Below are 13,963 nucleotides of genomic sequence, written 5' to 3' on the forward strand. Positions count from 1 at the left end.
TTGGCTTTTCGCAAAACTATAACCATAGAGCTTTTCCACCAACCAAATATGCATGTAGTGATAACATTATTTTGTTTCTGCTCTACTGTGTTATTTTGCCAGCATATTCCATGTGATGACCCGTTTTCGGGCTGCAACGTATTATGTTGCAGACTTTTCAGGCAAGGAGTAAGGTTCGTTAGGTCGTTGCCGTGCAGCTCAGCTATGCCGTTGGAGTTGATGGGCTCACTTTATCTTCCAACCCTTCCGCTGTTATCGTATTAGATGGCCTTAAGCCATATTTATTGTAATAAATTCTCTTTGGAGACATTTGATGTAATAAGTGTGTGATTGCTACTCTGTTATAAATCCTCGAGTACTGTGTGTGTCAGCATTATCGATCCAGGGATGACACTGAAGCACAGAGACTTGACCGTTTGAGGTCGGGTCGCTACAAGATGGTATCAGAGCACACGCTGAGTGTAGGACATGACCACTAAGCTAAAGCCATAGATCACTATTCTCTTCTCATTTCTGACTCCTCTCCATTTTCTACTCTTTAGGATGACGGATGCAAGGAACAAGTTTGCACAACCAGAGGAAGAATCAACTTTTGGACGACACCTGAAGGAAGTCACTAGGTACTTGAACATAGGAATACCAAGCTTCACCGGGACCTACAACGCCACTTTACCAGAAGAGGAGCGATGGATGATTCAAGTTCAAGTTCCAGGAAGGACCTTCACGCCAGTCACTAAACCTTCCTTCGACGCACCAACCTGGAGTCTAGGAAAGAGTATGGCAGCTCACATCACCATGGGACGCATTGGAGAAGTTTGCCAAAAGGAGCTTAAAGACACTATCTACCAGATTTGTGGGCGCCGAGACGAGCAATGGGAGATGATCAGCACCAGAAAAGATAGATCAATTGCAGCTTTCATCCAGGAACTAAACTAGCACATTCGACGCCAGGAGAATCAGATGTGCGCAGGCATGATCGGTCTGAAGAAGGCAATGACTAGGATTGCGGAACTGGAGGAAGAACTCAAGGCTACACGTGAAGATTATGAGGAGGAAATCTTCATACTAGTGGAGAAGAATGACGACCTGATCAAGAAGAAGAAGAAGATGAAGAACCCAAGGATATTCGCTCGGAGGACTACATCATCATCGACGACACCGACTCCGACCTTAGCGATGATGACTTTGAAGACGAAGCTGGAGCAGATATCATGGAGTCTGTGTTGGGGAACGTAGCATAAATTCAAAATTTTCCTACGTGTCACCAAGATCTATCTATGGAGTCATCTAGCAACGAGGGAGGAGTGGATCTACATACCCTTGTAGATCGCGCACGGAAGCGTTCAAGAGAACGGGGTTGATGGAGTCGTACTCGTCGTGATCCAAATCACCGATGATCCTAGCGCCGAACGGACGACACCTCCGCGTTCAACACACGTACGGAGCAGCAGCGTCTTCTCCTTCTTGATCCAGTAAGGGGGGAGGAGAGGTTGATAGAGATCCAGCAGCACGACGGCGTGGTGGTGGAAGTAGCGGGATTCCAACAGGGCTTCGCCAAGCGCTGCGGGAGGAGGGAGATGTGTCATGGGAGGGAGAGGGAGGCGCCAGGGCTTAGGTATGGCTGCCCTCCCTTCCCCCCACTATATATAGGGCCAAGGGAGAGGGGGGGCGCAGCCTTGGCCCTTCCTCCAAGGAAGGGTGCGGCCAGGGAGGAGTCCATCCTCCCCAAGGCACCTAGGAGGTGCCTTCCCCCTTTAGGACTCTTCCTTTCCTCATCTCTTGGCGCATGGGCCTCTTGGGGCTGGTGCCCTTGGCCCATACAGGCCAAGGCGCGCACCCCTACAGCCCATGTGGCCCCACCCGGTGGACCCCCGAGACCCTTCCGGTGGTCCCGGTACAATACCGGTGACCCCGAAACTTGTCCCGATGGCCGAAATAGCACTTCCTATATATAATTCTTTACCTCCGGACCATTCCGGAACTCCTCGTGACGTCCGAGATCTCATCCGGGACTCCGAACAACTTTTGGGTTACCGCATACTAATATCTCTATAACCCTAGCGTCACCGAACCTTAAGTGTGTAGACCCTACGGGTTCGGGAGACATGCAGACATGACCGAGACGTTCTCCGGTCAATAACCAACAGCGGGATCTAGATACCCATATTGGCTCCCACATGTTCCACGATGATCTCATTGGATGAACCACGATGTTGAGGATTCAATCAATCCAGTATACAATTCCCTTTGTCTAGCGGTATTGTACTTGCCCGAGATTCGATCGTCGGTATCCGATACCTTGTTCAATCTCGTTACCGGCAAGTCTCTTTACTCGTTCCGTAACACATCATCCCGTGATCAACTCCTTGATCACATTGTGCACATTATGATGATGTCCTACCGAGTGGGCCCAGAGATACCTCTCCGTTTACACGGAGTGACAAATCCCAGTCTCGATTCGTGCCAACCCAAACTTTCGGAGATACCTGTAGTGTACCTTTATAGCCACCCAGTTACGTTGTGACGTTTGGCACACCCAAAGTATTCCTACGGTATCCGGGAGTTGCACAATCTCATGGTCTAAGGAAATGATACTTGACATTAGAAAAGCTTTAGCATACGAACTACATGATCTTGTGCTAGGCTTAGGATTGGGTCTTTGTCCATCACATCATTCTCCTAATGATGTGATCCCGTTATCAATGACATCCAATGTCCATGGTCAGGAAACCGTAACCATCTATTGATCAACGAGCTAGTCAACTAGAGGCTTACTAGGGACATGGTGTTGTCTATGTATCCACACATGTATCTGAGTTTCCTATCAATACAATTCTAGCATGGATAATAAATGATTATCATGAACAAGGAAATATAATAATAACTAATTTATTATTGCCTCTAGGGCATATTTCCAACGGTCTCCCACTTGCACTATAGTCAATAATCCAGTTCACATCGATATGTGATTAACACTCAAGGTCACATCCCCATGTGACTAACACCCAAAGAGTTTACTAGAGTCAATAATCTAGTTCATATTACCATGTGATTAACACTCGATGAGTTCTGGGTTTGAACATGTTATGCTTGTGAGAGATGTTATAGTCAACGGGTCTGAATCTTTCAGATCCGTATGTACTTCGCAAATCTCTATGTCATCTTGTAGATGCAGCTACTACGCTATATTTGGAGCTATTCCAAATAACTATTCTACTATACGAATCCAGTTTACTACTCAGAATAATTTGGATTAATGTCAAAGTTTGCATCGGCGTAACCCTTTACGACGAACTCTTTTACCACTTCCATAATCGAGAAAATTCCTTAGTCCACTAGTTACTAAGGATAACTTTAACCGCTGTCCTGTGATCCATTCTTGGATCACTGTTGTACCCCTTGACTGACTCATGGCAAGGCACATTTCAGGTGCGGTACACAGCATAGCATACTGTAGAGCCTATGTCTTAAGCATAGGGGACGACCTTCGTCCTTTCTCTCTATTCTGCCGTGGTCGAGCTTTAAGTCTTAACTTCATACCTTACAACTCAGGCAAGAACTCCTGACTGATCCATCTTGAACACCTTCAAGATCATGTCAAGGTATGTGCTCATTTGAAAGTACCATTAAGCGTTTTGATCTATCCTTATAGATCTTGATGCTCAATGTTCAAGTAGCTTAATCCAGGCTTTCCATTGAAAAATACTTTCAAATAACCCTATATGCTTTCCAGAAATTCTACGTCATTTCTGATCAACAATATGTCAACATATACTTATCAGAAATTCTATAGCGCTCCCACTCACTTCTTTGGAAATACAAGTTTCTCATAAACTTTGTATACACCCAAAACTTTGATCATCTTATCAAAGCATACATTCCAACTCCGAGATGCTTACTCCAGTCCTTAGAAGGATTGCTGGAGCTTTGCATACTTATTAGCATCTTTCAGGATTAATAAAACCTTCCGGTTGTATCACATACAACCTTTCCTCAAAAATCATCGAGGAAACAATGGTTTTTGGCATCCTATCTGCAAGATTTCACAAATAATGCAGTAATTGCTAATATAATTCCAACAGACTCTTAGCATCGCTACGAGTGAGAAAGTCTCATTGTAGTCAACTCCTTGAACTTGTCGGAAAACATCTTAACGACAAGTCGAGCTTTCTTAATGGTGATACCTACCATCATTGTCCGTCTTCCTTTTAAAATCCATATGTACCTAACAGCCTTACGACCATCAAGTAGTTCTCCCAAAGTCTACACTTTGTTTTTCATATATGGATCCTCTCTCGGATTATATGGCCTCGAGCCATTTTGGAATCCAGGCCCACCATCGCTTCTCCATAGCTCGTAGGTTCATTGTTGTCTAGCAACATGACTTCCAAGACAGGATTACGTACCATTCTGAAGTAGTACGCATCCTTGTCATCCCATGAGGTTTGGTAGTGACTTGATCTGAAGTTTCATGATCACTATCATAAGCTTCCACTTCAATTGGTGTAGGTGCCACAGGAACAACTCCTGTGCCCTGCCACACACTAGTTGAAGAGACGGTTCAATAACCTCATCAAGTCTCCACCATCCTCCCACTCAATTCTTTCGAGAGAAACTTTTCCTCGAGAAAGGACCCGATTCTAGAAACAATCCCTTATTGCTTTCGGATCTGAGACAGGAGGTATACCCAACTGTTTTGGGTGTCCTATGAAGATGCATTTATCCGCTTTGGGTTCGAGCTTATCAGCCTGAAACTTTTCACATAAGCGTCGCAGCCCCAAACTTCTAAGAAATGACAGCTTAGGTTTCTCTAAACCATAGTTCATATGGTGTCATCTCATCGGAATTATGTGGTGCCCTATTTAAAGTGAATGTGGTTGTCTTTAATGCCTAACCCATAAACTATCGTGGTAATTCAATAAGAGACATCATGGTATGCATCATATCCAATAGGGTGCAGTTATGATGTTCGGACACACCATCACACTATGGTGTTCCAGGCTGTATTAGTTGTGAAACAATTTCCACAATGTCTTAATTCTGTGCCAAACTCGTAATTCAGATATTCATCTCTATGATCATATCATAGATATTTTATCCTCCTGTCACGACGATCTTTCAACTTCACCCTGAAATTACTTGAACCTTTCAATAATTCAGACTCGTGATTCATCAAGTAAATATACTCAACATCTACTCAAATCATCTGTGAAGTAAGAACATAACGATATCCACTACATGCCTCAGCACTCATTGGATTGCACACATCAAAATGTATTACTTCCAACAAGTTGCTTTCTAGTTCCATTTTACTGAAAACGAGGCTTTCAGTCATCTTGCCCATGTGGTATGATTTGCATGTCTCAAGTGATTCAAAATCAAGTGAGTCCAAACGGTCCATTTGCATGGAGTTTCTTCATGCATATACACCAATAGACATGGTTTGCATGTCTCAAACCTTTCAAAACAAGTGAGCCCAAAGATCCATCAACATGGAGCTTCTTCATGCGTTTTATACCGATATGACTTACGTGGCAGTGCCACAAGTAGGTGGTACTATCATTACTATCTTTTGGCATGAACATGTGTATCACTACGATCGAGATTCAATAAACCATTCATTTCAGGTGTAAGACCATTGAAGGTATTATTCAAATAAACAGAGTAACCATTATTCTCTTTAAATGAATAACCGTATTGCGATAGACATAATCCAATCATGTCTATGCTCAACGCAAACACCAATCTCGATGGTAGAGGGAGCGTACGATATTTGATCAACCTTGGAAATACTTCCAACACATATCATCAACTCACCTTTATCTAGTCTCTGTTTATTCCGTAGCTTTTATTTCGAGTTACTAACACTTAGCAACCGAACCGGTATCTAATACCCTGGTGCTACTAGGAGTACTAGTAAAGTACACATTAACACAATGTATATCCAATATACTTCTATCGACCTTGCCAGCCTTCTCATCTACCAAGTATCTAGGATAATTCTGCTCCAGTGGCTGTTCCCCTTATTACAGAAGCACTTAGTCTCGGGTTTGGGTTCAACCTTGGGTTTCTTCACTAGAGCAGCAGCTGATTTGCCGTTTCATGAAGTATCCCTTCTTGCCCTTGCCCTTCTTGAAACTAGTGGTTTCACCAACCATCAACAATTGATGCTCCTTCTTGATTTCTACTTTTGTGGTGTCAAACATCGCGAATATCTCAAGGATCATCATATATGTCCCTGATATATTATAGTTCATCACGAAGCTCTAGCAGCTTGGTGGTAATGACTTCGGAGAAACATCACTATCTCATCTGGAAGATCAACTCCCACTCGATTCAAATGATTGTTGTACTCAGACAATCTGAGCACAAGCTCAACAACTGAGCTTTTCTTCCTTAGTTTGCAGGCTAAGAAAATCGTCGGAGGTCTTATACCTCTTGACATGGGCACGAGCCTGAAATCCCAATTTCAGTCCTTGGAACATCTCATATGTTCTGCGATGTTTCAAAAACGTCTTTGGTGCCTCAATTCTAAACCATTTAGCATTACGCACTGAACTATCATGTAGTCATCAAAACGTGTATGTCAGATGTTCGCAACATCCACAGACGACGTTCGAGGTTCAGCACACTGAGCGGTGCATTAAGGACATAAGCCTTCTATGAAGCAATGAGGACAAACCTCAGTTTACGGACCTAGTCCGCATAATTACTACTATCAACTTTCAACTAAATTTTCTCTAGGAACATATCTAAACAGTAGAACTGAAGCGCGAGCTACGACATAATTTGCGAAGACCTTTTGACTATGTTCAGGATAATTAAGTTCATCTTGTGAACTCCCACTCAGATAGACATTCCTCTAGTCATCTAAGTGATTACATGATCCGAGTCAACTAGGCCGTGTCCGATCATCACGTGAGACGGACTAGTCATCATCGGTGAACATCTTCATGTTGATCGTATCTACCATACGACTCATGCTCGACCTTTCCGTCTCTTGTGTTCCGAGGCCATGTCTGTACATGCTAGGCTCGTCAAGTCAACCTAAGTGTTTCGCGTGTGTAAATCTGTCTTACACCCGTTGTATGTGAACGTTAGAATCTAACACCCGATCATCATGTGGTGCTTCGAAACAACGAACTGTCGCAACGGTGCACAGTTAGGGGGAACACTTTCTTGAAATTATTATGAGGGATCAGCTTATTTACTACCGTCATTCTAAGTAAACAAGATGCATAAACATGATAAACATCACATGCAATCAAATAGTGACATGATATGGCCATCATCACTTTGCTCCTCTTGATCTCCATCTTCGGGGCTCCATGATCATCATCGTCACCGGCATGACACCATGATCTCCATCATCATGATCTCTATCATCGTGTCTTCATGAAGTTGTCTCGTCAACTATTACTTCTACTACTACAGCTAACGGTTAGCAATAAAGTAAACTAATTACATGACGTTTATGTTGACACGCAGGTCATAAATAAATTAAGACAACTCCTATGGCTCCTGCTGGTTGTCATACTCATCGACATGCAAGTCGTGATTCCTATTACAAGAACATGATCAATCTCATACATTACATATATCATTCATCACATCCTTTTGGCTATATCACATCACATAGCATACCCTGCAAAAACAAGTTAGATGTCCTCTAATTGTTGTTTGCATGTTTTACGTGGCTGCTATGGGTTTCTAGCAAGAACGTTTCTTACCTACGCAAAAATCACAACGTGATATGCCAATTGCTATTTACCCTTCATAAGGACCCTTTTCATCGAATCCGATCTGACTAAAGTGGGAGAGACAGACACCCGCTAGCCACCTTATGCAACTAGTGCATGTCAGTCGGTGGAACCAGTCTCACATAAGAGTACGTGTAAGGTCGGTCCGGGCCGCTTCATCCCACAATGCCACCGAATCAAGATTAGACTAGTAACGGTAAGCATATTGAACAAAATCAACGCCCACAACTACTTTGTGTTCTACTCGTGCATAGAAACTACGCATAGACCTAGCTCTGATACCACTGTTGGGGAACGTAGCATAAATTCAAAATTTTCCTACGTGTCACCAAGATCTATCTATGGAGTCATCTAGCAACGAGGGAGGGTGGATCTACATACCCTTGTATATCGCGCACAGAAGCGTTCAAGAGAACGGGGTTGATGGAGTCGTACTCGTCGTGATCCAAATCACCGATGATCCTAGCGCCGAACGGACGGCACCTCCGCGTTCAACACACGTATGGAGCAGCAACATCTTCTCCTTCTTGATCCAGCAAGGGGGGATGAGAGGTTGATAGAGATCTAGCAGCACGACGGCGTGGTGGTGGAAGTAGCGGGATTCCAACATGGCTTCGCCAAGCGCTGCGGGAGGAGGGAGATGTGTCATGGGAGGGAGAGGGAGGCGCCAGGGCTTAGGTACGGTTGCCCTCCCTTCCCCCCACTATATATAGGGCCAAGGGAGAGGGGGGGCGCAGCCTTGGCCCTTCCTCCAAGGAAGGGTGCGGCCAGGGAGGAGTCCATCCTCCCCAAGGCACCTAGGAGGTGCCTTCCCCCTTTAGGACTCTTCCTTTCCTCATCTCTTGGCTCATGGGCCTCTTGGGGCTGGTGCCCTTGGCCCATACAGGCCAAGGCGCACACCCCTACAGCCCATGTGGCCCCCCGGGGCAGGTGGCCCCACCCGGTGGACCCCCGGGACCCTTTCGGTGGTCCCGGTACAATACCGGTGACCCCGAAACTTGTCCCAATGGCCGAAATAGCACTTCCTATATATAATTCTTTACCTCCGGACCATTCCGGAACTCCTCATGACATCCGGGATCTCATCCGAGACTCCGAACAACTTTCGGGTTACCGCATACTAATATCTCTATAACCCTAGCGTCACCGAACCTTAAGTGTGTAGACCCTACGGGTTCGGGAGACATGCAGACATGACCGAGACGTTCTCCGGTCAATAACCAACAGCGGGATCTGGATACCCATATTGGCTCCCACATGTTCCACGATGATCTCATCGGATGAACCACGATGTTGAGGATTCAATCAATCCTGTATACAATTCCCTTTGTCTAGCGGTATTGTACTTGCGCGAGATTCGATCGTCGGTATCCGATACCTTGTTCAATCTCGTTACCGGCAAGTCTCTTTACTCGTTCCGTAACACATCATCCCGTGATCAACTCCTTGATCACATTGTGCACATTATGATGATGTCCTATCGAATGGGCCCAGAGATACCTCTCCGTTTACACGGAGTGACAAATCCCAGTCTCGATTCGTGCCAACCCAACAGACACTTTCGGAGATACATGTAGTGTACCTTTATAGCCACCCAGTTACGTTGTGACGTTTGGCACACCCAAAGTATTCCTACGGTATCCGGGAGTTGCACAATCTCATGGTCTAAGGAAATGATACTTGACATTAGAAAAGCTTTAGCATACGAACTACATGATCTTGTGCTAGGCTTAGGATTGGGTCTTTGTCCATCACATCATTCTCCTAATGATGTGATCCCGTTATCAATGACATCCAATGTCCATGGTCAGGAAACCGTAACCATCTATTGATCAACGAGCTAGTCAACTAGAGGCCTAGGGACATGGTGTTGTCTATGTATCCACACATGTATCTGAGTTTCCTATCAATACAATTCTAGCATGGATAATAAACGATTATCATGAACAAGGAAATATAATAATAACTAATTTATTATTGCCTCTAGGGCATATTTCCAACACTCTGCAACCGAGGAATATTTTTAGTAGACCACCATATCAGTAGTAGTATTCCACCATGTAAATAAAGTAGTCCGAGCACTTTTGTGATAGTTAGATCGATTGTATGCCTTGCTTGATTGATTGAGTGAAATGTTTGTGTTTGTCTCATGTGCATATGGGTAGTGCTTTCTCATTAGACCTCATTCTATTCTAATCTCTCCCCTCTAAGCCCATCAGATGCCTCGGAGACGTGACCCCGGATTTGCATTCCCACCCGAGCTCACTCAGTTGATCCAGCAGCAGAATACCCTGATGCGGTTGTTAGTTCAGAATCAGGGCAGCAACAACAACAATCCACCACCTCCACCACCAGTTGACAACTTAGCCCGTTTTCTGAGGTTGCAACCGCCGGTGTTTTCTAGTAGCACCGAGCCTATAGTAGCACATGATTGGCTCTGCAAGATTGGAAGGGAGTTGACCACTGCAGGATGTACTGATACTGAGAAGGTGCATTTTGACGCACATCAGTTGGATGGACCAGCAGCATCGTGGTGGGAGAATTACACTGTCACCTACCCTATAGCCACAGTGACATGGGACCAATTTCAGCAAGCTTTCCGTACAGCCCATGTCTCCACTGGAGCCATGAATTTGAAGAAGCGTGAGTTTCGCAACTTATGCCAGGGGAACCATACTGTGGCTCAGTACGCGGATGAGTTTAGCAAGTTATCTCGCTATGCCCCTGATGATGTGGCCATAGATGCCGCAAAGCAGGAGAAATTTATGGAAGGGCTGGATGATGAGATGAGTATGTAGTTGATGGTGGCAACATTCACCATCTACCAGGAGTTGGTAGATAAGGCTCTTATGATTGAAGGGAAGCAACAGCAGATTGAGAGCCGTAAGAGGAAGTATGGACAAGGGAGGTATAACTCAGGAGCTCAGCAGAAGCCTCGCCTAACCCCGAACTCGGGAGGACTTGTTCATAACCATGGAGGCCACACCCATAATGGAGGAAGTAACCATAATCATACTGGCACAAGGAATGGGAATGGGAATGGAGAAAGCAACAATCAGAACCACCCAAATCCAACCACACCCACCAAGAGGGACCTAAGCCACGTTACTTGTTTCAAGTGCAGGAAGACTGGACACTATGCCACGGAGTGCCCTGAAGGGAAGAATGGAAACGGAAACAGGAGCACTGGGAAGAAGCCCAATCCATTCAACAAAGGACAAGTGAACCACGTTAACATGGAGGAGGTTGAAGACCAGCCAGGCGCGGTTATAGGTAAGTTTTTGGTTAAGTCATTTACCGCTCTTGTTCTTTTTGATACTGGTGCATCGCATTCATACATATCAAGGGAATTCGTGGATAAGTTTAAACTACCGACCCAAACCCTTAGGACCCCTTTGTTAGTAAGTTCACCTGGAGCAGAGTATATGGCTAGTCGATGGTGCGACCAAATACCGTTAACCATTGGTAGCCATGTTTTTCCGTCCAGCCTAATTATCTTGGAGTCACAAGGATTGGATGTGATATTAGGAATGGACTGGATGTCAAAGTATGGAGGAAGCATTGACTGTGTTAGTAAGTCAATTTGTCTCACCACCCCGGAGGGAAAAATGATCAAGTATATATCTAGGCATGCGCCAAGAAGTAGCCAAGTAAATACCCTCACGGGAGTTGTTCAGGAGGAAGTTCCTGTAGTAAAGGATTACCCGGATGTTTTCCCAGAGGAGTTACCAGGCATGCCACCGGATCAAGATATTGAGTTTTTGATAGAGCTATTGCCAGGCACAGGGCCAATATCCAAGAGACCCTATAGGATGCCCGCGAATGATCTGGAAGAGATTAAGAAACAGATCAAGGAGTTATTGGAGAAAGGTTACATTTCACGGAGTTCATCACCATGGGGAGCTCCAGTGCTTTTGGTTGAGAAGAAGGATAAATCCCTAAGAATGGTTGTTGATTATCGGGCCTTGAACGAGGTAACGATTAAGAACAAGTACCCATTGTCGATGATCAATGATCTGTTCGACCAGCTGTAAGGAGCTAAGGTGTTTTCAAAGATGGATCTGCGATTAGGATATCATCAGTTGAAGATACGGGAGAAGGATATACCAAAGACAGCCTTCACCACACGGTACGGGTTATACGAATATACGGTCATGTCGTTTGGACTGACTAATGCCCCTGCCTATTTCATGAGCATGATGAACAAGGTGTTCATGAAATATTTGGATAAGTTTGTTGTGGTGTTCATTGATGATATAATGGTATATTCGAGGAATGAAGAGGAACACAAGAGGTCATCTGCTCGGTTGATGATGCTAATGCAGTTTTCATGGCTGCCAGCGGCAGGGAAGAAGATCTGAGGCGGCGAAAGAAAGTCTGGATGCCGGATCCCTGCTGTGCTGGACCCTTTTGTCGTTGGAGCAGCTGAGCTGGGGTGGACGACGGCGCAGCAGGAGCGGGACAAACCACGCAAGGTTTTCTTTGACAACTATCTGTAAGAGAAGTAATTCTGTAAGGGCTCATTTGAATTGGAGGATTCCAACAATGCAGGGATAGGAAATGGACAGGAATAGGATAGGAATGCACGTGCAAAACAGAGAATTTAAAAACACAGGATTTCTGCCAATCTGGGTGTTTGATTCACAACAATTGGAAGATCACAAGATGCAAGGAAGCATGGTGAGATTAAGTCAAACCACAAGAAAATGTACGGTTATAATGCTATTATGCTACCATCTCTTAGTCTTGTGCTTCATGAATAGGAATTTGAAAAGGAGGACAAGTGAAAATTAAAATTCCTACGTTTTTTCTTTCAAGGAGACACTAAAGGAACAAATCTGTGTGCTCAGTGGACAATATATATAACATGTAGAGTAAAAAAGAGATGCAACAAGTGTACAACCTCTTTGGTGAAGCCATGTTGATCTCAGCATGATTGGGTTGGCCGGTGAGGATGCTCCGGCTGACTTTGCTGTCGGAGGAGGGGAGGAAGATCTTAGGAATCTGGAGATGGAGCCCGAGGTACTACTCCGCTGTGATGGAGGGTTTCGTCATTGGAGCAGCTCCGGTGAGTTGTACGACACCGAGGCTGTAGCAGGACAAGAGAGACAACAAACAACGTTAACCTGAGTGGAATTATAATAGCATCTCCAATACATGAAGTAAAATACATAACCACAAAGTGCTAGATGTAAAATACATCAGCCGCTCATCTCTGAACTTAACTGTCGAAACTGAACTTAACTGTCAAAACTGAATTTTGCTGTCGAAACTGAATTTTGCTGTCGAAACTGAACGCACTAGGAAGGTGAGGCTACAAGTCGGTCGACTGACTTTTTCATCTCTGGTCAATCGATTTTGGGGCCGTTGGATACGAAATCAAGGGCCTGCGGTTCATCTTCAACCTCCACCCCCCTAAGCCGCCAGCCACCACCGGCCAAACAGCAGCCCCCCCCCCCCCCCCCGCCCGCGGCCGGCGGTGAGCCGCCCCGCCCGCCCCGAAAACACTCCCCTCCACCGCCGCCCCGGCCATCCCTCTAGCCCCCCCCCATGCCGAGCTTTTTCTCCGGCGATCCCCACGCCACCGCCCCGCCAACGCCCCGCCACCGCCGGCGACCACTGCCCCCATCCTGAACCCTAAGATAGATAGTGGGGTACCTCTCCGGCGAGCCCCCCTCCCTGCTGCGGCTGGTTCTTCCTTCACCCCGGCGAGGCCCCCCCCCCCACCCCCTGAAAATCGACTGACCCAAAAGTCGATTCAGTCGACTGAAGTGTAGCTAAATCAGAGCAGCATCGCAAGCAAGAGCGAGAGCGAGAGCAGCAGCGCGAGCAAGAGCAATAGCAAGAGCAGACCAGGCAGGGGGCCGAGAGCAAGAGCAGAGCAGCAGCGCGAGCGAGAGCTAAAGCAGCAGCAGCTCCTACTGATGTGGACATCGCCGCCGAGGGAGCGACGCCATGGAGGAAGTGGCCTGCGATGCCGTCGTGGATGGAGTCGCGCCGTGTTGGCTCGGGACTGAGCGCCGGCAGCACCGTGAGATCGAATCAAGAAGAAAATGCGGCAATTAGTGTACAACCTCTTTGGTGGCACCGATTAGGCCGCAGCTTCATTCGAGGAAACGGTGATGATGATGCTCTTCCGGCGGTGCAGGTGAAGACGGCGGTGTGGGAATGGAGGTGGCGTGAAAGACGAGGGGAACGTCGGG

This window comes from Triticum urartu, chromosome 4A (assembly GCF_056163025.1).
Source record: "Triticum urartu cultivar PI428250 chromosome 4A, HENAU_Tu73, whole genome shotgun sequence".
NCBI lineage: Eukaryota > Viridiplantae > Streptophyta > Magnoliopsida > Poales > Poaceae > Triticum > Triticum urartu.